This window comes from Strigops habroptila, chromosome 3, assembly GCF_004027225.2.
Source record: "Strigops habroptila isolate Jane chromosome 3, bStrHab1.2.pri, whole genome shotgun sequence".
Lineage (NCBI taxonomy): Eukaryota > Metazoa > Chordata > Aves > Psittaciformes > Psittacidae > Strigops > Strigops habroptila.
The window spans coordinates 54,945,858-54,973,545 of record NC_044279.2 but is presented as its reverse complement, the minus strand read 5'-3'; the positions used below and the strand labels follow the sequence as shown (position 1 = coordinate 54,973,545).

General features: G+C 40.0%; 1 protein-coding gene across 21 annotated transcripts in view; it reads left to right on the top strand.

Moving 5' to 3' along the window:
- PPARA (peroxisome proliferator activated receptor alpha) overlaps positions 1-27,688 on the top strand; it is a 207,920-nt gene that overhangs the window by 153,203 nt on the left and 27,029 nt on the right. For 10 of the 21 annotated variants that reach the window (XM_030480535.1, XM_030480517.1, XM_030480523.1 and 7 more), the window contains 2 exons: positions 7,584-7,734; positions 14,963-15,089. The gene's annotated coding sequence lies outside the window, so the exon portion shown is untranslated. The other 11 variants (XM_030480532.1, XM_030480525.1, XM_030480527.1 and 8 more) reach the window with 11 other exon arrangements.

Genomic DNA, 27,688 nt, shown 5'->3' with positions numbered 1-27,688 from the left:
CACATCTTTCCAACTTATGAACATGTGTGGATATCTGAGAAAAGCATGAAATCAGCCATAATTTATCCAAAGACAGCCTGACTTTCATGAACCACAGGGACAAATAAAATGTGAATACTCTCCAGAAGAAAAGGCTGCAGCTAGGTCTCAAAGGTAACTGAAATCTGTCTAGATTAATTTAACATCTGTATGTATATTTCTAAATCAAACATCATTAGTGTAATATATATACCAGCTGTAAAGTTGCTGTTTCTGGAATGAAAAAAGAAACAACAATGTAAGAGCTAGCTAGAAAGAGAAAAAATAATGAAAAAGGGTTAGTTGTTCCAACGGGACTCTTCTAGGAATGACAGATTACTATTTTTTTTTAAATCATAGAATCATAGAATACTTAGGGTTGGAAAGGACCTTAAGATCATCTAGTTCCAACCCCCCTGCCATGGGCAGGGACACCTCACACTAGGCCATGTCGCCCAAGGCTCTGTCCAACCTGGCCTTGAACACTGCCAGGGATGGAGCATTCGCCACTTCTTTGGGCAACCTGTGCCGGTGCCTCACCACCCTCACAGTAAAGAGCTTCTTCCTTATATCTAACCTGAACTTTCCCTGATTAAGTTTGAACCCATTACCTCTTGTCCTACCACTATCGTCCCTAATGAAAAGTCCCTCTCCAGCTTCCTTGTGGGCCCCCTTCAGATACTGGAAGGCTGCTATGATCAGCATTGTTTTAATATTTTATTTTTAATCAGAGATTAATTGAGTTTGGATTAAGTACATTTTGATTCCAGTACAGGGATGAAGAAAAGAGGAATAAAACTATATTGGCACTATGGAAAACCAAATGCCCTGGTAGCGATTTCAACCGATCCTTGATCTACTTCTGAATATCCAAAGAGAGCGGCCTTTACCACCTTCTTCCAAGGTGTGGTTTAACAAACAACTGAACTGATGTAATACCTTGCAGCTGCAAGGGGGAAGATCTCGTTTCCTCCTGCCCTAGTCTGAGGTCCTCTCCTTGCCCTTGTGCCTGTTCTGGGGTTCAGTTGCTCCCTTCTGAGTCAGCTCAACTCACTAACCCATAGAAAATTATCCTGTCTTCTTGGCAGGTTCGTGAGTCAGATTTTGACTCACTAAGGGGCTTGACAAATACCAAAGCCCAAAGAAGGTAAATCGTGAGGCCCATGCCCCAAGGAAGTTGTAGGAGAAGGGAATGGGATCTTCTGTTTTCAGCAATGCTGAGCAGCTGCATCAACCCTCAGTCCAAAAGGACTGCTCTCCTGCCAGAACACCACAAAATATAGTTCTGTAGCCTGTGACAGCTCCATTTGAGTATTTTTTCCTGACTCAGTTTCCAGTCCTAAAATTACCCTACAGCATTACCCTTAGTAAGAAAAAAAGACACATTTTCACTTTGTGTTGTAATTAGAGCTTTCCTGGGTCAAAAAAGAAGGCTCGTGTTTGTTTTTACTGACACCAAAGTGCTTGTCTTAGAGCACAGTAATATGTAATTGTTAATCTAACTGTAAAATCTGAAGTGGAGAGACAGCGCTTGTAATTCTACCACCAAGTAATTAGGTGATGTCAGCACACTCACACCCTTGGTTAATCTAGTCCCATTTACCTTGTAATAACATAACAGTGCCTTGCCTTCACCCTATTTTTCAGTGGCACAGGTAGTTTGCGCTATGTATGCTGCATTAAAGGCTTTTTGTGTCTCTGTGTGTGTGATGACAAACCTGGCAGGAGAGTGACAGGGCACTTTATCTTTTACATAGCTTCAACAGGTAAACTCCCAGAATGTAAACATTTCAAGATGAGACATAGAGGGTAGGTATACAGACAAGCTTCTTTTTCTTTCCAGATTGAATAGAAATAAATTGAGGGTATACTGAGCTGTCAGATACATTTGAAAATCTCAGCCTGGACATTAAACAAACATTTGTAATGCTGAACCCTAGGATAAACAGCAAATATTTTGTGTTCTTTAGCAAATATTTGCAGAGTTACACATGGATGAATTAGGTAATCAAAGCAACTGGAATCAGGTAACACGACTCAGAATGGATGCAAAACTTTGATACATCTCTAACTAAACACTCTTGTACAATGCTGTTGGAGAGGGTCCAGAGAAGGGCCACAAAAATGATCAGAGGGCTGGAGCACCTCGCTATGAGAAAAGGCTGAGAGAGTTGAGCTTGTTCAGCCTAAGGAAGAGAAGACTCAGGGGAGACCTTATTGTGGTCTTTCAGTTCTTAAAAGGGGCCTATAAGAAACATGGGGAGGGACTTTTTAGCAGGGCCTGTTGCAGCAGGACAAGGGGTGATGATTTTAAACTAAAAGGGGAGGTTCAGCCTGGACGTGAGGAAGAAATTCTTTACAATGAAGATGGTAAAACACTGGCACAGGTTGCCCAGAGAGGTGGTGGATGCGCCATCCCTGGAGACATTCAAGGCCAGGCTGGATGTGGTTCTGGGCAGCCTGATGTAGTTGAAGATGTCCCTGCTCATTGCAGGGGGGTTGGACTAGATGAGCTTTGAAGGTTGCTTCCAACCCAAGTTATTCTATGATTCTTGTAATTAGCTTCTTCTGGAACAGCACTGGCAATTCACCTGGTGCGTTTGCCTGTGCTGTCATCGGCATTTCCCAGAGGCTTGGGAACCTTTGGGGTCTCCAGCTTTGGCCGTCAAAACAGGGAACCCAGACAACAAGTGTATGTGAACCCTGAGAGGCTGGCAGCTGGCAGGAGACAAGCTTTTGACTATTTGCTGCTTTATGTTCAAACATTATGAATTATCTCTTTGAGTTTCTATACCCAAGTGTACCTTAAGCCATAAACAGGAGATAAAAAGGAAGAAAGGAAGAGAATTATATTAATATATGCAAAAGTTCAGGTTTTGGTTTTTTTTTTTTTTTTTTTTTTTTTGTTTTTTTTTTTTTTTTTTTTTTTTTTTATGGGGGAAGCCCTTTAAAATAACTCAGTTAAAAACTAAGCATCTGGTGACACTATCATGCAGAAAAGCAGACTTCAAAAACCTACCGCTTATAGAAGTCCTCACTGTTGCCTTTTCTAAACCATATATCCAGAGTTTTATTTTGGCTCTTGCTGCATTTGGAATTGGTGAAATGATCTGAGAAAAGAAGGTTTCTTTGTGTATTTTTTTTTAACCGGCAAGACATTAGCTCAGGGTTTACTAAGAGTTTAAAAAAAAAAAAAGTTTGGAAAATACACTAAATATTGCAAATATTATAGGAAAGCTTTGAAAAACATGCTGGATTTGCATCCAGCTCTGCCTCAATAAAGTGTTCTTATTTCTTGCAGTTTCAGTATCAAATTATTTCCAGAATTGAATGGATCATTTCAGGCATGGTTTCACTGAAGAAGGACAGGTTTAGCTGCACAAGGATCTGTCATGTGCAATTTTGTTTACTGCTGTCTGTTTGCTAACCTCCAACTTCAGTGAGTCATGGTATTTTTACTGCCATGCTATCCATTCCATAGGCTTAAACACAGTCCTCCACTTAATTATTAACAAAGTCCAAAGGTATCCACCCCTCTCCCACACAGCTCTTTCAGCTAAACACAGCTCTGAAACCTCTTCTTATTTAAAATTGTTCTTTACGGTTTGGATAAATATAGTGTTAGTAGTTGATGCTTTCGTGTTGCTGAAATGACATCCTTCCCCCTTCCAAGCTCAGAAGGCTTTCAGTGCTACAGCTCCCGCTGCTGCTTACATTCCTCATGTCCAAACAACCGGGACTTGCCCGCACTCCAGTCCTACAGACATCTTCTGGCTTTGCTCCTCGTGATCCAGTTGAAAATCACCTCCTTTTCCAGGATTCCCTGTAGCTGCCTTGTAACCGAAATAAGCCCTTTACTCTCTTTCCTTACCTGATCACCCACTACAGTTGTCTTCTCTGTTTCTTTGGTCAGCCTTGACTGTGGTTTGGTGCCAGGCTGATTTCAGAGGTAGTGCAGATGGAATGAATTCAGCCAGCATTCCTTCATCACAGCACACCACATCTCCAGGATGTGGAGAGTGTACCGTGAATTAGATCAGGAAATCATTTTTATTTCCTGCTGCTCTTTTTTATTATTTTCAGTGGAACCTGATCTAGTTAACAACACAGCCCTGCAAAGAGCTGGATTTGGGAAAACTGAGGAGTGGCACAGCACTGCATGAGGACAAAAAAGGTGGAACTGGGTGTTAGGATGTTTCTGAGGCCACAGGGTCAGAAAACAGGGGCCTTTCTGCTGCTGGCCTGAGATGAGCCTTGACTCAATTTCTAGCAAGTAAGGAGCTTGTTAGTATGTCTTATAGCACAGTAAATCTGCATGTGTTTTCAAATCTCATCTCATCTCTCTCAGCTCTGTTATTTAATGTCTTGTTTGCAAATTATTTTAACACTTCAAACAGGTTTAGAAGTACAGTCTTGTTTTAAACAAATCTACCTAGGACTTGGTTGTGAGCAGTTATTCACACAGTAAAGCTGGCCAGTGTAAAGAATAGGGAGAAATTCTTGAACAAGAACATGGATAGTCAAAGTGTGCGGGAAAAACTGGTACCTGAAAAGCATCAGTGTAACTATACGTGTGTTACTTTTGCTTAAAAACCTGACTTGTAAATATGCAATGATTGAGCAAAGAGCCCAGAAATTAAATCTATGATTGGTCTCAATACAAGGCAGTTCTAGCTCAGTGTATCAGTTGTGAATGCTGGAAAAGACTGGGTGTAACACAGTGTTAGTCATGGCCTGGAAACAGGGTAGGAAAACAATTTAAGTTGAATAGTTACTCAGCTAATTGCTTTGAGTAAGTCTCAGATTTACACACCCTAGAACACAAACTCAAAATTTTTACTTGATAGTAGAAGACATATACTTGTCCTTTCTCCGGGGCGGGGGGGGGGGGAATCTTGGGGCTTTCTAAACCTGCATTTGCAGTAGTACAAGCAAACAGGAAAAGAAACTGCTTGCCTTAAGGATCTTGGAGGGCAGCAAAACTGTCATTAGATGAGCTGTGGAAAATGCACTGGAGCAGATACAAAGTACCAGTGCCGCCTGGTGCGTATGCTACCTGCTCGCCACGTGCTACCACTCTGAAAGCAGCATGCAACCTGTACTTTCCCTTTAATTGCCTCAGTTAAAAAGAAAACAAACCAACTAAAAAAAAACCTGAACAGCTTAGCTTTAAACACACCTTCGAAAGCCACAGGACTTTGCACCAAAACAAATATACATGCACATGATTCACACTGACTCTCCTTGGGTGCTCTGGCAAAAACACAACTCTTAAAAATCACTGCATCTGCTTGCTAAATAAACATGCTTACGCCTTTGGTGCATGAAGAACTTGGTCTTAAGTGTACATGCTCAGTATGGAGGCAAACATAAGTTCCAACTTCAGCTTTAATTTCTGCACTTGGACTGAATTATTTACAAAGAGATAAGAACATGGCAAGCTGACATTTACATGGTAATTCCTTCTGGAAATCTGCATAAAACATGAGCCGAGGTGCAGAAACTACTGAAGCTAAGATTAAGGCTACAACTAAAGCCAAACAAGAATAAATAAGTATTGATTGAAGTATGCTGGAAGAATTTATCAGTTACAGTGTAAGCTGGTCTAGGCATGCAAGGGAATACATATGTACTGCAGAGGTATATAGGAGAACATATTTAAAACAAAACCAAGCAGAAGTTGCTAATAACTGTATTAAGAAACATGATCCACCGTACATTCTTTCTTGCTTCTGTGTTCTAATATGTAGTGCTAACATACAGGCTCTTTGGGGAAAGGGTATATTTTCTGCATGACTGCTAAAGAGTAGTACATAGAGCACAGGTTGTTACAGGAAAGAAGGGTTGGGAATTGGAAGCAGAGGTCAGAAAGGGGTACGGGGTTGTAAAGAGACTTGAGAGGGACAGTAGAAGATGATAGCTTTAGCTGGAGAGGGGGAAGAATGAAGGCCAAAAGAGATATTGCAATAGTCAGCTAATAAGATATGAATCACAGTTACGGTGGTGATGGCAGGGAGAGATTTTAAAGATGTCATCCAAGAACAGATTCTCAGTGAGTCAGATCAAAAACTGAATGTGAAACTGAGACTGGAGAAAAAAGGGCAACAAAGGCTTTACTGAGTCAACAGAGCAAAAGCAGAAGTGAGAACCTGGGTAACAAAAAACCTCTGTCTTTGAAAAAGGAAACATTCAAATGGCATTCAGTTCAAAGGACCGGAGAAACAGGGATCAATAAATTAAAATTCATTAAGCAATTAAATTAAGAATTAATTAAACTAAGATTACACCTATTTCCAAGAATAATAGGAAAAAACCTGCCATATAGGAGGAGGCTGTTATCCCTTCAGTCACACGTCATGTGCATCAAAGAAAAGAAGGGGCAAAAAACCCAGTAACAGAATAACAAATCTCCCTAGTTCAAGATACGGAGCAGTGATTTCTTTTCTAAAATTGTGTAATTTTATTATACTAAGTCTGACTGGGATTTTAGCAGTTCTCAGAGACAAAACAAACAAACAAACAAACAAAACAAACCCAAACCATAAATAAATCTGCTAAATCTTCCTGAATCTGGTAATACGCTGTCCCATACAAAAAGAAACGTGTAGAAAAGGAATCTTACGCTGGAGGAAGAAACAATTCAGATGAGAAGGTAGGGGGAGATTTGGGAAACAAAAGCACAGTTGAGTTTTAAGAGTAATTATTTATACCCATAAACTTTTCAAGTTGGTAGTCTCCTCTGTGATTCCTCCACATCCTGCAGAAGGCTCAGGTGTGGGCTCTCCTTTAGAAAAAGCTTTGGGCTGTACTGTTTCCCTGCTCTCTTCCCATTCACCCTTACTGTGTGCATCCTGCATGATTGGAAAACACAATGCTCGCTGCTAACAGTTCCTCTTTAAAGAACTTTCTTATTAAAATGGAGACATGAAACAGGCTGACCGTAATAACGACAGAGGGAGAAAGAACTGTCATGTTAAAAAAAATATGTTAATTCAATAATTCTCAACATTGCTGCCAATTATATAGCTACCCACAGCGATAATGGCAGCACCACCATAAAAAGCTTTGTTTATTAGAGAAAGTCTAAACATTTTGGGTTAAGGGTTAATTAATAAGTTTAAAGCACCATCATTTTGCATGCAACTGTGCTTAGTCTTTTTGTCACAGGAAGAGATGTACCTCTGAAATGTTTGATCCTGACACTGACAAATAATGAATTAGTTCACTAGTAAGTAAAGAGTAATGAGCAAAGTAACTTTCAGATATGTATAGAAATTATATGAATGGCAACCCATACCTTACATTGATGGGATGGCATGGTAAACATGTCTAATGAAAAAGAAATATAAGTAACAACTTTCATGGTTTATTTTGTTGGGAAATAAAAAGTCAGCTTAGATTTAAATATATATGTATATATACAATATCTAAATAGTTTTGTGGAACATTAGACTTGTGTAAACCTGTAACTTGCATCCTGGTTCCATCCAAAACCTGTCATACTAAAATGAGACAGATGAGCATCGTATGACTTATCTTAAAACGTTTTCATTTATCACCTTCAGTCTTAGAGCTTTGTTCTAATAGAGGAGAGATGTGCGTCTGAAAACAACCAACCCTCCAAACCAACCTGCCCTAATGCCAACAACAAAGCAAAGCAGCGCAGACATTTCCATAACAAGACCAATGTGCTGGGACAGAGCTTCGTAACGAAAGGTCAGGATGGATAAACCTTACAGGTCTCCTCTGTTTCACCAGTTTGCTTGATTGTTGCTTTTATTTTAAGGGGGTTGATTTGGTGAGCTCTTTTAACAATAATTTGCATACTGTATATGCATGTAACCCACATATTAACTTCTATAAATGAGATGTAATCATCTGTTCATTATCACACAGGACTTTTGGCTTCAACTTACTTTGACCAGGCACAAATGAGCAGGATTCAGCATGCACAAAATTGTATGCAAAAAAGTCTTAAATTATACTCAAATAGTTTTCTACACCTCTGCTTATAAAACTTGTTGTCTTGTGATGATCCAGCCACTTCTATTCTTTCAAGAAGAATAATTCAATAATATTAAAATAATTTTAGTGCATTTAGTGCATGTTAGTTCAGTAAAACTTCAATAGTCACACAAAGAGAAACAGAATCATACATATGCTGTTTCAGCTTACAAAATGCTGGCTACGATGCTTAGTCACTGCAGTTCCCGAATGGGAAAGCTCTATTTTACTTATTATATTGACTTTGTCAGGAAAGTCTTTCATGATGACCCAGCAAAAAGGAGGCATGTCGTCTGTTAAGATCTCTATCATCAGATCAGCAAGAGAAACCACAGCAAATATTTGAGCATGGGGGTCAGCCCACTTCCTGCATTTTACCCGTGGTTGAAGGAGGTGGCAAAGGCACTGCCAAACTTTTGCTGGTATAGTCTGTTTCCCAGACTTCTGAATGAGCCTGTGCTGACTTGGATCTGCTCATCTGCTTCAACAGAATTGTTACGAGAGACTCCGTATCTGGCCTATAAATAAATTGAAAGGGGTTCTTGCTTGCAAATGAAAACATTTTGTGATGAAATGCTGTGCATGACCGTAGAGACCTCTGACAAAGCCAGCTGGCTACTGGAAAGATGGAAAATCAACGACTGCACAAGTCTGGCTCCTTGTTTCTTAACTGTTGAGCTGTTAGGCAATAGTAATATGGTTATTGCATATGGAAGGGATATAACACCAGTTAAAGATTATTCCAGCTAAAAGCCTAGTAAATAATCTAATTTCTGATTTCTAAAAGCTTGCACATTTAAATAGCTAATGGATGCTTATGATATTTAGTATGTTATTAAGATTTAAACTGTGATACAAATTTCTACAATTCAGTCAGTAATATATACTTAAAAGGCACTTTCGGTACAAAAGGAATTGGTACAGTCTCCTGGGTGAATATTTTAAATGCAGAATACATTCTCCTCCTTCACTACAGATGCATTCTGTGACACCAGCCATTTTTATGGGCAAAAATGTATGCAACTTCTTTAGAAGAAAACACTTCCAAAACAGGGATTAAACCATGACAGAGCTCTTCCCCATGTCTGGGATAACATGGTCCTCTGCTGACCACGCTGTAGGCGGAGGTTGCTATGAGTTTGGTTATCAGGGAGTGTGGGACAGGGAGCCCACAGCTCATGAACAGGAAACAGCCCACAACTCATTTTAAATTCCAATAAATAGTTTGCTATTTCACTGCCTTTGGGACAGCGTTAGCTTCTGAGCCAAGACAAGATGTATGAAACATTTGCCCCTCAGAAAAGCTAGCTGCATTCAACAGCTAGGATAAAGTCTAGACAGCCTGGTCTGCCTCTCACTACCAGCTGCCAAGTCCTGGTGTGGTGAATCTCTCAAAATGTGTATATTCCCAAGGTAAAAAAGCTTGCAACCATACCAAGATCTTACTTTTGAGAACTGTACTGCAGCGCTTGTACAATGTCACCTCAGGGACCAGCAACACAAGTACGCACGCAAATTAGACCTCCTAAATCCAGGCTGAAAGTTCAATATGGAAACTCAAACAGAAATGTCCTCACTCTCCACAGTTTCCTTGCCAAAAGAGGAGGGGAAGCACTTTTAAGAGCTGATTATATACCCAAAGAAAACCAATATATATTCATATATATATTTGGGGGGGTTGGTGGGAGGAAAGGGAGGGAGGGAAGGAAGGGAGTGAGGAAAAGGAGAGAGGAAAGGGAGGGAGGAAAGGGAGGAAAGGGGGGAAGGAAGGCAGGAAGGAAGGCAGGCAGGAAGGCAGGCAGGAGGGCAGGCAGGAAGGCAGGAAGGAAGGGAAAAGAAAAAACTCATCTGCTCAGATAACGTCTTTTATGTATATAGTCCCTGATCCTTATCAACTGAGCTCTGTTTCAGTAGGGAAATATGTAGGTGTTAAAATTGGGAATTAACTTACTAAATCAACTGATACCTGCAGCATTGGGTGTTGGCCCAGCTTGGGACAGACCTTGGAGCAGCAGCAGTGGTTGAGAAGTTGGGCTGTAACCAGAACCATCTTGAAATAGACTGAAAATAGTCTTTAAATAAATGTGAGGACTTTTGCAGCTTCCGTTTCACATGGTTAATACTGCCTTTCATTGCTTGGTATTGAGACGTGCTTTCTGGTGGTTTTTCAGCCTCTACTGTTGCTGTTGCTCCAGTACTGAGTGCTCTGGTGTCCAGGTCCATGTTCTTAAACCAAATTTATGAGAAAGTTATGGAATTAAATATGGTGCTCACTGCAGCAGAGGCTGAGCCTCCCGGACAGTGTTCTCCTTCCTTCCCTTCCGGGCATGCATTTCTACTTTCTGAACTGCCACAAACTATGTTTCCATCAAGTAAAAACAACCAGAAGCTGCACGTGTGCTTGGTACCTCTGAAATAACTTCCCATTGGAAACATCTGAACTGAGTCATGTTTTATCCTCCTGGTACTCATGGTATTGATTGCTCAGGTCAGTAATAAAGTGCCAAAGTGCCTTTTTTTTTTTTCTTTTTCCATCTAAATGGAGTGAGAACATGAAAGTGAAAATGCGGTTACTGGAAAGCTGCTTGGCTGAAAAGGACCTGGGGGTGCTGATTGACAACCACTGAACATGAGCCAGCTTGTGCCCAGGCAGCCAAGAAGCCAACGGCATCCTGGCCTGTGTGGCCAGCAGGGCCAGGGCAGTGACCATCCCCCTGTGCTCAGCACTGGTGAGGCCGCACCTTGAACACTGTGTTCAGTTCTGCACCCCTCATTGCAAGAGAGGCATTGAGGTGCTGGAGCGGGTCCAGAGAACAGCAACGGAGCTGGTGAAGGGTCTGGAGCACAAGTGTTACGAGGAACGGCTGAGGAAACTGGGGTTGTTTAGTCTGGAGAGGAGAAGGCTCAGGGGGGACCTTATCGCTCACTGCAACTACCTGAAAGGAGGTTGTACTGAGGTGGAGGTTGGTCTCTTCTCCCAAGTAACAAGTGACAGGACAAGAGGCAACAGCCTCAAGCTGCACCAGGGGTGGTTTAGATTGGATATTAGGAACAATTTCTTCACCGAGAGGGTGCTCAGGCATTGGAACAGGCTGCCCAGGGCAGTGGTGGAGTCACCATCGCTGGAAGTGTTCACAAACCGTGTAGATGAGGCCCTCAGTGACATGGGTTAGTGATGGCCTTGGCAGTGCTGGGGTAACAGTTGGACTTGATGATCTTAAAGGTCTTTTCCAACACAACTGATTCCATGATTCTATTAAATGGAGTAAGAAAATGAAAGTGAAAATGCAATTATGTGATTAAAAAGGAAACACATCTATGGGTATTTTTTGTGATGACACAATCATGAGAGTCATCAAGAGATGTAATATAGATGAAATAGTCAAAGAGCGGGGGCTGGGGAAACTGACCCTCTTGTAAAACCACTGTATTCATGCTTCTGGTTATCTTTCCAGCACTTCAGAGCCTCAGGAAGGCGCAGTCCGTTACAAAGCTTTGTTCAGGGGGTTGCTGGATTTCAGCCAGGATTTCGGGCTTGGCTTTGTCGGCGTGACCCGCGGCCACTTGACGGACACGATAAAGCTGTTGCTGGCCAGCCGCACTCGAGAAGCCATCGGCTCCTCCGCACCCCGTCCCCTCAGGGCCTGGGCACCCTCCTCAGCTCGTCCCGGGGCCGGCGGCCGCGTCAGGGGAGGCGAGCGCAGGCTTTGCCCGCCCCTCCGCCCCTTCGCCCTTGACAGCCAGTCTCGGCGCCTCAGTCTCACACCCCCCTCCCCTCTCTCCGCCGGCCCCGGGCTCCGCTCGCAGGCCGCGGCAGCTCCCCGGTGATAGGCGCGGAGGGACCGCGGGTACCGCGGGGGCGGGAAGGCTGAGGGGGATAGCGCGGGGCGGGGGGGGGGGGGGGCGATGAGGGCGAGGAGCGCGCGTGCCCCCACTGCCTCCCCGCCCAGCCAATCGCGCGCGGCCATGGCGGGAGGTGTGTGCCACGACCTCACTTCCGGTACCTGTCACTCCGCTGCCGGCAGTCAGTCTGCCAGCCAGCCAGGCAGCCAGCCGCCGGACCGGGGTACCTGTGCACACCCCCCCCCTTCCCGCGTTACCGACCCCCGCCCGCCGCGCTGACAGCTCCGGGGCCTGAGGCTGGCGGCGAGGAGGTGCTGGCGCGGTTGGGCAGGCGTTGGGCGCGCGTGTGCTGTAACGCACGGTATTGCCTTAGCGGCACCCGCCCTCCCCCCGCCGCCCCCTGCGGTGCAGGGGCTGCCCGTGCCCCGGCTGAGGCTCCGGCGGCCGAGGGGGCCTCGGGGAGGCGGTGGGAGCGCGGCTGGGTGACCTCCCGCCTCGGTATCACGGTGGCGGTTTTGGCGATGACCTCTCCTTTCTTCTCCTCCCCCTCCCTTTTTTTTTTTGGTTTTGCTTTATCGTTTATTTAGTTAGCTCGCCGCCGCGTTTCGAAGCGCTCTGCGAAAGCCCGGCGGTGGCAAAGGCGAGGAGCAGGAGTTAGCTTGGCCTGGGGAGATGCTTTAGCCGCTGCCGCTGCCGCACTCGGGCTCCGCGCCAGCTGCCCGCCGTGCGGGGACCGCGGTGGGCGGCAGCCCGGGCTCACAGAGGCCAAAGGACGAGCGGGAGCCGGCCCTGGTGCAGGCTGGCGTTTGTAGGTAAAGGGCGATCTCGGGAACTTGGTGGGGAGACTTCAGGGTGCCGGGGGGTGGAGAAGACAACGTCCTGTCATATAAGGTGCTGTTTTGGAACTGTCATGTCTCTGAAGTGCAGGACGTTTGAATTGTCCTTAGCTGGTTTGAGGAATTAACTTGGGCGCTAGGCAAAATACGTGCTTGCAGGTTATCTCTGTTGGCTTGGCTTAGGCAAGTTGTGCTTTTGCCAGCAGGTTGGTCAGAGCGGAGTCCTATATCGTTGGAGAGAGGAGTGGGTCAATGGGAGCTCCCCCTGTATTTGCTTTTGTGGTTTGATGAGAAAAACCTGTTCTTGATTATCCCTACGGGGCTGTCCACTTGCTTTCTGAAAAGCAAGTGAAAAAGATAGCATTCCAAAAGTAATGGAAAAGAGTGCTGAAAGGCATTGCCTTATATTCAAATTAAGATCAGCACAGCCTCACTGACACGGGTAGCTGTTCCTAAGCTCTCTGTTGGAAAAAGCATGAGTACAGGGTTCGTCAGACAGGATTATCCAGAATAATGATGTTTAGCACTTTGGTGGCTTTGGATGTTAGTAGTACTGCACAAATAAAAACATTGCATAAGTTTTTGTTGGGAATGAAAGTTTTAATCAAACTGTACTTGTATTATAGAACACACAGAGATTTTCTTATTGGCATCTAACAGTGACTACAGGAGTGAAATTTGTGTTGTCTTTGCAGGTAGCAAAACTGATATGCTATAAAAAGTGTTTCCTTTATGAATTCTCAATCACTGACTTAAGACTGAGGCTACCTGGTCTCATGCTGAAACTGATGGCAGTTGTGGTTCATGTGATGTGGTCACAAGTCTACCCAAAGCTAAACCAGTATCATAACCTTTGTTATTTGGCATGAGCTATCAAGCAGCCATTGGCTCTTAGTTACTTTTAGTGGCAACTTTCTTGATTTTTAGTGTGATGTAGTGCTTCAGAAGGATGAGAGTATGCGCAGCCCTTATCAGAGGTTTGTAGAACTGCACAGCCAGCACGCTCCCTTTGCTTTCCCATGTTTGAAAGGAACACTTGGCACAGTCCAAAAAAAAAAAAGTTCTTATCAATCTGCTGATGCCTTATATTGACTGTCAACCTCTACAATCAGGTGGCATAGGGAGTTTTGGCTACCTATTACAAACCCGTACATCCTGAAAACCTTGTGGTTTTCTCACTTGCTTTTCAGTAGTTCTTTAACGTCTTAATTTTCTATTCATGCCCCTCAATACTGTAGTCTTCTGAACGGGCGTTATGGTTTTTAAACCTGAAGAAAGGGTTGCATTTCAGTTGTGATTTTTGTATCCTTATACTTCTAATGTTTTATGTGTGAGTGTTATAAAAATATTAGAGAAGATAATGTCCTACAGGAGAATAGGATACGTGGCCTAGGATGTCCGTCTTGTTCTAGAAAATAGATTATAATGTTTTTCTCTTTACCTTGCTTTAGCTTACCTGCTGAGATTGGAGTTCTGGGTTCTGTTTCTCTTGCATGTGGCATATTTGTTGCAAGGGGAAAGAAGAGAGCACTATACTTGGCTTGGAAAATAGTTGAATTCATATTTATTATAAGTACAAACATATTTTCTTACAGGATTTTGGAATTTTAACAATTAAATCTGACTGCTTTTGCAAAATCTCTCTAAATCTTATTTGTTTTTTAGTGGAGTGGACAGGGGAGTCAGTTTAATCAAACCATTATTTATTTTTACAGCAATGTATGCTTTTTTTATGTAGCAAGTCTTATAAAGTACGTAAAAGTAAAATCTCTACCTTTGACATGTAAATGGTACTTAAAAGGTCAATGGCAAAAGAAATCTTGTGGGACATGTACGTGTGCACCTTGAAAACTGTAACTACTCTAACAGTTTATCTACATAGAGACTTTGACTCTTGTGAGAATGCTTCTTATAACAGATAATTAAAACAGCACAAGGCTTTCAGTGTAGTGGTCTTAATTGAGTAGTTTTTAATTTTTCTAGTATGAAGAAAAAAAGATCAGAATGATACTGGTATATACCAGTCATATACCATAGCTAGCTAGATGTCAGTGTAGTCCTGCTGTAAAACTAGGTGTTGTATTAAAAGCCTCGGTCATTTAAAAATAATTTTAGCCAAAGTGAAATGACAGTGGCATTTTTTTTTTTTTTCCTGAAAAAGTATAAAGACATGTAAAAAATACATTACATGTTACTGATAAAAAATTAGAATAGTAAGCTTTGGGAAATCTTGTTAATTCTTTATTTTTATCTTTTTAAAGAAAGAATGTCAGCGGCTTCTTGTTAACGAAGAGCCACTTGTCATCACCAATGTGCACATGAAATGGAAAGGGAACAGATTCTGGAAAACAACTTCTGTTTCAACCTTGCAAGATGCTGCATGATGTGGTGAGTACATACGTGGACTGGGAGCTATCTTGGAATTGTGTTTGAACAACTGAAGAAGGAAAAACATTGGAGGTAGAATTTCTGTAAAGAGTGATTAATGTATAGTCAGCTGATAAGGAAAGAAGTCTGAGCAAGAACTGCCAACAGATAGTTGATAAATGGAAAGTAGTAGCACAATTGGAAGAACAGAGTAAGTAATATTTCCTTATGTTCTGATATCTATTGCTGTGTTAGACTGCTATGTGAAAGTTGTATAAATGTGTTATTCAGCAGAATTCTGAATTCTTAATATTTCAGAAGTAGAGTGCTGAGCATTTCAGAGGGCCAGGTCTGTAAAATTAAATGTTGAATGACTTGTTTTGAAGTAGAATGCTGAATATGCCGAATGAAAAAGTACTTATCCAGTAAAGTTAGGCTCTGAGTCCTCAAAATTAAACTAAAATCTCTCAGTCTTAAAAAGTGTGATATTTGGCATGTTTTGAAAACATTAAATTGATACGAGGAGATTGTTGTGTGACCACATTGCATGTGGAATTGAGGTGTTGCCAAATCTGATTCCACTTCCTCATACCAGTTCTCATAGTTTCTGCTTATGAAACAATATTTATTTATAAGTGCACTGCATGTGTCTTTTAAGTATATAGGATGTCTTTTTAAGTATCTAGGATGTCTTTTTAAGTATCTAGGAAATACAGTTTCTGTGTCCAGTGGAGGGCTTCTTGTGCACAGGTTAATACAAATTACAAAATACAATTCATTGGTATGCTAGTCCTGATTGAGGCCTGAGTTGTTACATGGCTGGTTTGTGTGGTTGTTTGCTGTGTTTTAGAATGCTGTAAGCATAAGCAGTAGATTTTTATTGTTTTTCACTTTGGAGATTGAAAGATGAGAATTACCAAACAGTCAGATTTTGTTCTATGGTACTGTATTAATCTAAATTTATTGTTTTATGTTCAAGTTTTCTCATGCCTGTGGAAACACTAACAGTATGAGATAGATAGAATTGCAAGCATTTGGCAAATTACCTATCCCTTTCTAGAAATGCTGATATATTATCATGGTTTTTAAAAAATTTGTCGATTTATTCATTTAATCTTTCCAAATAGTAAAAGTAACTTGTTAAAAAATGTCTCTGCCTCGAGGAACTCAGAGTAGCTACTGAAGTTGTAAGGTTGTTTGGCATTTGTTGCCAGGCAGCTGAAATACATGTAAAAACAACTTAGTCCAATGTTTTCATATCTTGTATTTTGTACCTCATTAATCAATTTTCAGTTTGTTGCTAAGTATGTGAAAGGAAACCAGAGCTGCTGTTCTGTGTGCAAATTAACTGCTGGTTGAGTAACTTCTTACTCAGATAAGTGTATAATATCCTAGAGCTGAGAGCAATTATTGTTGTGAATAGTTTAGAGTTTGATTTATTTTGCATGGTAAAAAGATACCACAATCTGTCCTACTGTTATTTAGATTTAACAAAACCCAGGTCATTTGAAACTATTCTACAGCCTATGATTAAGTTTTGAAGGCAGGGCTTACTGTCTTGTTTTATGAACCCATGCATCCAGCAAAGTTATGCTGTCTGAGTAAGTTCTATTACCTGCATAGAGGCCTGTATTGCCACTAATTTTTTGTAACACAAATGAGTGCTACATGCCTGTTTTGTTTTGGCTTAAATAATTATTCACTGGAAATGCTCGGTGTAACAATTCACAGAAGAAAACACTGAATTTAAACCAGAATGTGACTATTCAGATGCAAAGAACAAATTTTGTCTGTTTTCAAAATCTATTTGAAAGTGAAGACTTGAATTCATGTTGATATTTCCTGGCCTCCTGTTAGTGTTACTGCTTCAGCAAGAACGTTATAAAGTACATGACATTGGAGTCATGGTGCCGGCTCTCATTAGACAAAACAAATCCTTCCTGCATCTTTATTAAACATGTATAGAAAATGTTCCCTGGAGTAGTAACGCTGAAAAACACAATGTGGAACCATTTGGATTTGAGGGGAAGAAGAGAGAGAACGTGGGTGTTGAGTCAGAAGACTGCTTTGGAGACTCCTGGATTCATTAGCAGGCAGTGCTTAGCAGGTTGTAGTGAATATTGGTGGCTTGTTAGCAACTTTCAGGGGAAGATTACAAGAACTATGCATTATTAGCATAAAGATTATATTTCTAATGGAGTGTAGAACTAGATTCTTCATGGTTAGGAATTCTAAGAATAATTTTAAAAACTGGCCAGTGCAGGTATGCACAGAATATTGGGCTCTGAAATTTACTCAGCAAGGTTGAAAATGTTTAAGTGCGGTTTTCAAATCCTTTTTCTTACTCTGTAGGTAAATATTCAGTTTGCAGTAAGTGTGCTGCATTGTGAGTGGGGGGTTGAGTGGGGTTTCTGTCAGTGTACGGTGCTGGATGGATGCAGTTTCATTGTAAGAGAGAGATGTAAACAGGAGAATGTTCTGTGTGTGGTCATTTCTGGCCAGCTGGTTGTTGGAAATTTTATTCTGTGAGCATAAGGTAGACTTACGTTGTTATGCTGTATATATGGTATAATGTGTTTATTCATCTTGCACATAGTTGTCCACAGAGAAGAGCACATAAGAAATTAGAACTGCTTTTTTTACCTCTGAAATGAACTCGTGTGTGTGTATATATATATATACACACACACATATATGTAATTTCTTTCCTCTTATGTACCTTAGGACAAAAGATTGCTATGTGCACTTAAGCAGGCCAGTCTGATTAGAAGCAAATCAGGTAGCAGCTTTAGTGTATATGTAACTAAGAGACAAGCAGCACAGGATACTGGTTTTGAAAAAGGCAGCAGCTGTACATTTTGTGTACTGTGCTTCCATAGAGATGTAAGTGTACATAAATAGGCCAATATTTTCAAACAGTGTCAAATGTTCAGCATGCATATATGTTTTGGGAACCTGATTTTTCTGCCTACTGAGCTGCCATAATTCTAACCAAATTTACAAGGAGTTGAGTTTTCTAAGGATTATAAATCCTGTGGAAATGTGATAGTGATTATCCTTTAAGAATGTAGAATTGTTCGGTTTGCAGCTATTATTTTTTTTTTTTTTCCTCTTCTACATGACATACATGTGTATGTGTGTATATGAATGGACACATAAATGGAAAAAAAAAAATAGGATATCCCCTCTCTGTGTTGTTCCTGACAGCCCTGCAGATCTGAGGCTTACAGCCAGAGGTGTGGCTATACAGCGTGGCCTGATCTGATCTAGCAACTGTTGTTAAAGATAAGTCAGGCTCCTTCATGATTCTTTCCTTTGCTACCATCCATGTGTTTCCATCCTTCCTCTTTGCTGCCCCTTAGTGAGTCTGTTCAGCTATTTCTAACTATTAATGTTTTTTTCCTCTGCTACACTTCTACCAGCTTAATGAGCTGAATTGTTTCACTGAGGCTTGTGTCTGCACTAGGGAATAAAATATGCCAGGGACTGTTCTCTGGACCTAGAACAAAGTGGCAAGATTGCACGCACCTAACAGTCTTCATCCTGAAAAGGAGTATGGTTGCATCCAGACTGCCAGTGGAGAGCAGTTTGCTGCTCTGCATTTGCTGTCCCCTTAGCCATGCCTGGGCGTTTGTCTGGGAGAGTGCCAAGCTGCTATGGGCCAAAATGGTGTCAGAGAGGACGCCAACAGCACGGCTTGAACCTGTGCTCTGGCCCTGTTTTATTTACTATTACAGATGTGGCCAGAGAGGTCAGGCAAGTACGAGAGCCAGTGCAGGCAGGATGGAGTGGTGTGCCTGGAAATAAAGAAGGGAAAGGGAAGGTGCAGGGCTGACAATGTCAGGGAGTTACGGAAGGGATATCCTTTTGATGTTAGGGAACTATTACATTACTTAAGTTGGTTTGTCTAACTGTAGCTTAATATAACTTTACTTTGCCACCAACTTTAGTTTAGCTCAGCAGAGGGCTTCAAGGGCTGTGTCCCTGTAACTACTTTTTTAAAGTCTCTTTCAGTCACCTGAAATGCCTTACAAAGTGAATTAAAACTGGTGTACGAAAGTACATATATGATTTTTTTTAAGCAGGTTATCTTATCCTGTCTGTTCCATCGAACTGCTGTTTTTCTTCCACTTTTCTGCAATTCAGGTGCTTCCTTACTCAAAACAAGTGGGAAGGAGAAGTGAGGTGGCAGGCAGACAGCAATGGTAATGCTATTATTAATACGGGGCTGTTAAACCAGTAAGTAGACGCCCTTCGTGTCATTTGAAGGATGAATAGCGAGCTTAGATATCAGGAAAGTAATTGGTTATATTTTGACATTTTTTGATTGTGCAGGAGTGTGAGGCTTGTGATCTCTATACCGTAGTGAGTGACCTGATTTAGAACTGTGAAGTCATGTGTCCCAAGTATATCCTCTATCTGACGTGTCAGTAGCTTGGAAGTACAAGTACTTGATGTCCATTTGCCAAATAATGTAGATTCATTGCATTCATACCTGTTGCCAAGACTCCTGTCAGCAATGCTAATTCAATGTAAATGTCGCTTTTGTGTGATAAATTTATCACAAAGAAAAACTTTTTAAGGTGGGAATTTCTAAATTACCAGAACAAAACTGAAGGTCTTTTTCTTAAAAAAAAACCAACCGAACAAACAAACAAAACCCCAAACAACCAGCAACAAAAAGTAAGAGAATTTTGTTTCACATTCCACTCTGGATGCTCTCAGTTGTGGCATGCCATTAAATCAAGTTAGTTTATTTTTAGCAAGCTTTATTTATTTATGTATTTAAATGTAACAGCTGAGCAACAAAAGCCTGTAAAAATACTTTGAAGGAATGAGTATAAAAATACTCATTCACTAAAGAATAAGTAAACTACACAACTCCAGGTGCTGTTTATAGTTGACATTAGATTTTGTCTACTAGTAGAAGAGTATGAAAGCTAGCCCATTGGGATTACTCAATTAATTTTCAAAAAGACACTTGAAGTAGAAGGGGCCTAAACCTGTTATATGAGGGTCATTCTCTTCAATAGAATATAAATCCTCTGTTAAGCTGAATTTAGGTTATTGAATATGACTTGTTATTATGTGCGGGCAAGGAAATAAAGTTTATCAGTGAAATAAAACCACTGAAAATACACAGTGGTGGTGTTCTCCACTAAGAAGGCTAATTCAAGCTTCTTGAATCTCTTCCAGAAACAGATGTAAATTCCACTGTAGCTTTTCAAACAGTGAATAATCATGGTCTGTTATGTTTGGTGATGAATCATGCAAGGGGTTGCAGATGGTGAGAAGAGTGCAGCTGGGCAGATACTAGAGGGCAGAGATAGAAGACTAGAAGACCCGAGGGGATGAAGGAGGTGGTTTGAGGATGGGTTGACATGGCTTATGAAAGAGAAGGGTAAGGCATCTGACAAGAGTATTGAAGCTGAGTGTGCCAGGGTAAAGCCAAAACTGAAACCCGAGATCTGGGGATGTGGAGACTGAAAAGGAGGTATACTTGAGGCAGAAAGATATTTTTTGTTGTTGATCTTTGAAGCGAATGTTGCAGCATCAGATACCAGAGTAACCGGACTTTTGCCCCAAGCCAGACCATGATTAGATGTGGAAGTTTAAGCTGTAAATAAAAAGAGAAAACTAAGAGACTTTATGTTCCTTTTAAAGGAACACTGTTCGTAAGTAGGAGAGCTATTGTAGTAACATACAAATACAAAGTTGTGAGGGGTTTTATTTTGATTATTGTGAGCAGGACCTGCGCAATGAGGTCAGGGTGGCAAAATCTGGGAGTTGGTCAAGTGGAGAAGTTGTGCCTGACTAGGTGTTTTAAAAAAGGGGGATTGCAAGGCTTAGGTTATGGTTGAAGGGCAGGTAAGATTCCAGTGAAGCTTTTCACTATCTTAAATCAATATGCTAAAAAGTCCAGATCATCTTTCAACTTTTTACATTAAGTAATTTTAACGTAAGATACCCTTTTTCTCCGCCTTCCCCCTTTTTAGATTAAAAGTATTGTTCCAAAACAATAGCTCTTTATTCATAAAGAATGTTGCCATTAAGATGTCTGTAAGAACAAGTATTTTTGCCCACAGGTCAGAAATCCTCAGCCAAAGTGAATATTTAACCAGTATTTCAAGGACAGCCAGTTATCTTTTTCTTAATAAAGTATGCGATTTGGAGAAAGAGTGACCCTGGAAAATTGTAGAGTACTCTGAGTACTGACAGAACTTCAGGCACCCACTGTATTGTTTGTGTGTTCTACAAACCTTAGTAAATATAAAACAAATACTGAAAGTGAACTGGGAAAAAAAAAAATGGGGGAGCGGGGGAGAGAAGGGTGGAAGGAAATGTCCAAATCAGTCTTGGAAGAGATTTATGCTCCAAAATTGCTATTCCGAAAACTGTTCTCAGGATTGTTTTCTCGTCTCTCTTAGTCTAGTTCCCTGAGAAAGTCAGGTATATGCAGTATGTCTGCCATCCTCTCCCCCCACCAATAACTTTGAGCCTGCAAGTCTTGTCGAATTTGACAGAAGCATAGTGGTTGCAAAGGCATTTGCAATTAGTCTGTAATTTTTATGGAAGTTGGTAACTGGGAAGAAGAAAGGAAAACACATTATTGACTCTCCTGAGGAAATGATGCAATATGAATTCAACAATTATCTGTTCTGTTTGGCCTGTCAATTGCCAATCAGCATAGGAGCAATAGGGAGCCAGTTGCAACATGCAGCTCTGAACCAGCTACAGCATGTTTGCTGTTTGCACAGTAAGTAGTTCAGGGACATTGTGTGGGGAGGGGGAACTGCAAGTATAGTGAGAAGGGGAAAGAACAGGGGTATGTGATAGGACAATGTGGGGTCACAATGCTATGAAAATTTTATGTTCTTGGGAGCAAATCAATAGAAATTAAAGCTTTTTTTTTTTTTATTTCTTCTCCGCAAAGTTGCCTTTTTCCCGGTATTTTAATGTTGGTAATAGTAAATACTGATATGATTTCTACCTTTCAAATTTGTGTACTGTCACAACTTGTGCTCTCAAGCTTTTTTTATGTGTTTAAAATCACAAAATTATGTACAACTTCAAAGACTCAATGCTACTTGGTTTCTGTAAAATGTTAAATTATGTGGCAGAATAATAATAATATATTAGCATTATATATAATATAATTTGAATTAGGTTATATTCAGTTGAAGTACTGATATCACAGGCACATTCCTTTGCTCTTCTCTTCAACAAGGTTGAAATCATACAGAAAGAATAAGTATGTTCACAGAAAAAAAGATTAATTAATTATATCTTATCCTTCATTTTACTATAAATTTAAATGTAAGGCAGGTATTTTTACTTGTAACACAGCAAGGATTCTAAATTCTAAAGAGTATGTTACTACCAGTCCTGCCAATAAGGGATTATTGGCAATATATAGCAATTGCTATCACACATAAAATCTGTGGATATAAACCAAAAGGGATTCTTATATCCTAGTTTATAAGAACACATTTTAAGTTATCCATACATGTACATGAACCCTAAAGACTGTTGAAATACCAGTTTTAGAAAGCGCATCAAAGTCTTTAATTGACTCTGTAAGTTAGTGGCAATTGTTTTTTATTTCTTTTCATAAATGTAGTATGTCTAAAATTTCACATTTGTTAATATGAATTACTAAACAGCTTTGCTTGTAAAAGTTAAAATGTCTTTCTGGATAGAACAGTCATTAATCTTGATGAGCTTTTGTTTTGTTTCGTTTTTATCAAGCACGTAGGCAAGTAAAGCTTCTGACTTATAGAGGCTTATGTAACAGCACAGTCAGGATGTTTAATGGAAAATGGCCAAAAATTTTGTCTGGCATTGCCTCTGTATGTATTAGATTATAATTTTAATTGACAATTTTAGTTGCACAGATGTCTTTAATTTTCTACCCTCTGAAGTTTATTTTTACCATATGTAGCGAAAATGGACTCTGCAGGAGACTTAGCAAGGGACTGATGTTTTATTTACTTCAAAAATTGATTATATTGGAGATAATCAGTTAGTCACCACACTAAAATGCAATTTCTATTTGCATTTTACCTTCAGATATCTTTATCCTTCAACAAATGAAGTCTCTGTAGAATATCAGGGTATAGTTAGAAAATTGTTGAGAAGCTACTTTGCATAATCTGAGATGCCATAATCATGTGTGTAAGGAAACAATTGCAACATTCCAATTTAGTCTTAAGGATCTGGTTTCCAGTCAGTGGCATGTCAGGACAGATGCGTAGGCTGTTTGTAAATGCTGTACATGTCAGAATCAACTTGGAATTCACAACCTAAACTTACTTTTACGTATTATTTTTAGGAAAAAATTGGTAGTGGTTTAGGACATCTAACAGTGCCTGGAGTTCAGGAGACATAGCTTTTGTGGTGTTTTTGATGTGTTCCTTAAAAAAAAAAAATAAAAAAAATCTTAATTCTGGGCATGCCATGCAACCAGATTTAGCCTCAGTCCGAGCACTGATTTCTGAAGTTGAGATATTCCTAACTGTTAATCAATTCAAAATCTTGGCTTGTGTAGTAAGCCTGTCAGACATTTGTACAGTATTACAAAACTTAGGAAAACCAAATTACTTCAAAATAAATAGGTAAGGAGTTTTGGGACACATGGGGAAACTAAGAGAGCTTGGAGTTCATTAGTGGGGTAATAAAAATACAGCAAATACTCAGTTGACGCATCTGCGTGAACGTGACCTTGGATCTTGGATCAAATAGCAAATACATAAGTGTCGTGTTTGTCCGAACCTGACCTTGCATTGGTTCAAATATCAGTCATAAATCAAATCATAGCTTTTAACGTACATGTAAAAACCCCAACCTCTTAAATGATGCATCAAATCTTCGTTTCTCAGTAGCTGTCGTCTTCACGTGTGGAGCATCAGTGTGCTAAATGGTATATTCTTTTAGCTTCATTGCCTACAAGATATTGTCATGAAGGATTTAGAATCTGTAAAAGATTGAAGCACAAATTGCTATAGCTGCTGTGATTAACGTGTAATCATTTGAATCTTGCTCAAGTAGGGAATAATTTGAGTGGAATATAACAGTGACTTGAAGAGATATTGACATTGAAATGCATTGGATAAAAAGCAAAACCTGGGGATTCTTTGGAGAGAGGAAAAGGGGGAGTGTGTTGGAAGTATAAAGGTATACATACCAGTGAAGTGGAGGTTTTATTAGAAACTGGCGAGCAGTAAGTAGTACTTGTGGAACTGTATTTGAGCTTGAAAGAGAGCACATGTCAGAGAACACGGAGTACTCTGTAACATAGTGGTTACTAAGATGTTGCCATGGCTTAGTTTCTTGCAGAGAGAAAAAATTACTATTCTTTTGAATCTCTTGTTAATAAAGTATACTTGCTTCAATGATCATGTCTCAAAAATGCTGAATATAATTAACTCCAATCTGAATATTGTGCTTTACATGCATTAATAACTACTGTAATAAATTGAATAAACTTCCCTCATACTGTTGTCCGGGCTGATTTTTCTTTTTTAATGTCATATTAAGAATAGAATGTTTATTCTATACATTAAACTTGTAATACATTCTCAATGATGTGTCAGAGCTCATTACCTACTATAAAAGTGGAAACAGAGACAAGATAAATAGAGAAAGAAAAAAGTTACAAATAGCCAGTTTTTCAGTATTTTTAGGCATCTCAAGAATAAAAGTTGAAACGAGAATGAAGAATTTAACACAAAGTTTTCTATTTAAGTCTTTTTTGACAGTGCTTGCTTGGTTTAGAGTCAGAAATCATCTAAACATCAGACTGGAATATAATGTGGTTTAAAATATAGTATTTGATACAAAATATATTAATTGATACAAGTTCGAGTCATATCACATTTGATGCATCTGATGTCCATTCATGTGGAAGAAAGCAAGCATGACTTCAGATAGATATAAACCTGAGGTGATAGACCTGTAAGTCTTGTCTCTGGAGCCTGAAGGCAGAGGTTGCAAAACCTTTATGTCCTGTTGCTGATGAAGTCAAACTTCCTGTGTTAAAGGGGTTAGCAGGCTTAAAGAGAGGCTTCTGATCTCATTGTACTGATAACCTAGAACTGTGGTATTTCTTTACATCTTCAGTTGAGCTCTGTCTGATAGAGGTTGACTAGTCTAATGTTGTGGATCATATATGATAAAATATATTTTCTGGTCTAGTATAAAGTCAGTCTACAAGTCGTGTATTTAAATGTCCAGTGTTCTCAACTGATGAGTTCCTAGTTACCAAGTTCTTGAGGGGCTTGTTGAATTTAAAATTTCCCATCAGAAACCCATTTGATGCTAGGATGTTGTTTTATTCTCTACAAGTAGCTTGAGTCTGTCTTTAAGCTTAATTCTATTCTCAGCTTGAGTTTCCAGCATTGGAATTACTATTTTATTTATTGGAGAACACTGGACATTTAAATTGTTTCAACTCAGAGTAAATGTCTGTATCTTCTATTTACTGGATTTCTGTGGGAGTTCTACTGCTGGAAGGAAGGATGATGAATTAAGTGTGGGATGTGCATTATCTCCCCAACCTGTATGACAGTTCCATGGCCCTGTCAAAAGATGATACTGCTTAATGTAATAGAGATGCTGTCTGATCTGTAGAGCAGTTTTCAGCCCTCGTCAGAGACTTAAGAGGTATGGTTGCATTACTTCAGGCAATGCAAGTGCCTGGTTTACAGGTCCAGCCTGTTCATACAATCATTGGCATCTTCAGAGGGGATTAAGGCTGCACATACACATTTATTTGTTGGCCATGCAGCACATATATCCCTCTCCCCAGCAGCTTATTTCTGCTCCCTCCATTGAGCCAGTGCAAATATTTGTAAGGCTTTGAAGTGAACTGGATCAGGGAAGCAATCTGACCAAAAAGTAACACTTTTTAATTTGTAATTGTGGCCTCAAAGAGCAGTCATGGCTCTGGAAAGTCCATTGAATTCTACTCAATCCAAACATGTGAGGTGCTTGACATGAGGTGAGATGAATTGCTGCTCTTATTTCTGTTTGCTGAAAACTAATTTCTGCTTTGTAATATTTTTTCTCCTTTGGTAATTGTGTCTGTTATGTGAAAGTGAGAGGGTATGATATTTGAGATAAATAGCTTAATTACTTCCTGAATAGTTTTGTTCTGTCTCGCTCTTAGTTATTTCTTAGACAGTAATCTTGGCAAAACAAACAATTTTTAGAACTGTTTGGAGTATAATGAATGTGTTACATAATTGAAAGAAAACATTGGAGGAAATAGTGATTTTATAATCACAGAATTACAGGATGGTTCGGGTTGGAAGAGACCTTAAAAGCTCATCTAATTCCAACCCTCTGCCACAGGCAGGGGCACCTTTCACTAGACCAGGTTGCTCAAAGCCCCGTCCAATCTGGACTTGAACACTTCCAGGATGGGGCATCCACAACTTCTCTGGGCAGCCAATTCCAGTGTCATATTCATAATCGTGAAGGTATAGAAAGTAACTGAACAGTTTTAAAGCAGAAATGTTGCATTTAAAAGGGGGATGAGTGGTCCTGTTCAGAGACATTTATTTTTAATATATTCTAGGCAATGAGTCTCCAGCTTCCTGGAGTTGGGACCCATGAAGTAGCTTCTACCCTGTGCCACTAAATCTTGGAAAGAAGCTACAAGGAGATGCCAACAGGGATTGAAGCTGGCTCTGTAGCTGCAAAGTAGTTGCATAGTGACTGTTAGTGATTATGTCATCATTCCCTATTTTTTTTGAGCCCGTGTTTCCACACCTTCCTTGGCTGATTAGTTGCTTTCTTCCTGTCCGTTTTTGTGTAGGGTCTGTCCAAATTTTTGTAGCTGAGCAGTATTAAGAAATAATTTCAAGAAGTATTTTGGGCTTTTTGGTCTTTTTAGGTTGTGATATTGGTTAAAATGCTGATTTATTATTTTTTTTTTTACTGTGTGTTTGTATATACAGCAGTTATCAGCAATTCAAAGTTCTATTTCTTGAGGAGATACAGTAGCATTTTGTCTAGTGATCCAAGTTGACTTTGTATGCCTTGCCTTTAACTGAGTGTTTTCGTAATAATATAGACTGAGGTTTTAGATTGTTGATTGGGAGGGACACAAATGTTAGACACATGTTCCTAGAGCCTTAAATTTTTATTAATGCCGATCCTGCATCATGGCTACTTTGCATGTAATATGTAAGGAATCTTTCTTGTTTAGTATGGCAACCTCATCTTTGACAACCCTTGTTTGTTTTCTCTACAGAATTTGTATCCTGATCTCATGTTTTACTGTTGGTAATACTCTTCTTGCCACATGACAGTGTTGCTTATTTCCTTAGTATTAGTTAGTATTTCCTTACATATGTTCTTACTTTTGAAAGTGGTTTGCACCAGGAAACTTGTGGATTTGTAGCACTGAGCTGTAAATTACATTTTATAATTTTATTAAGTAATTTCCTGCATTTTTTTTTCAAAGTAAAAATAACTGAATGCCTAACAAAACAGTGACATTCTAAGAACTGAGATTTTTGTTAAATTACGTAACTTGTAAGAGTTTGCAATTTGAGTATCATTTTTCAAAATTGAGGTATCAGAATTTTTATTTGTTTTAAATGCAAGGGTGCTTA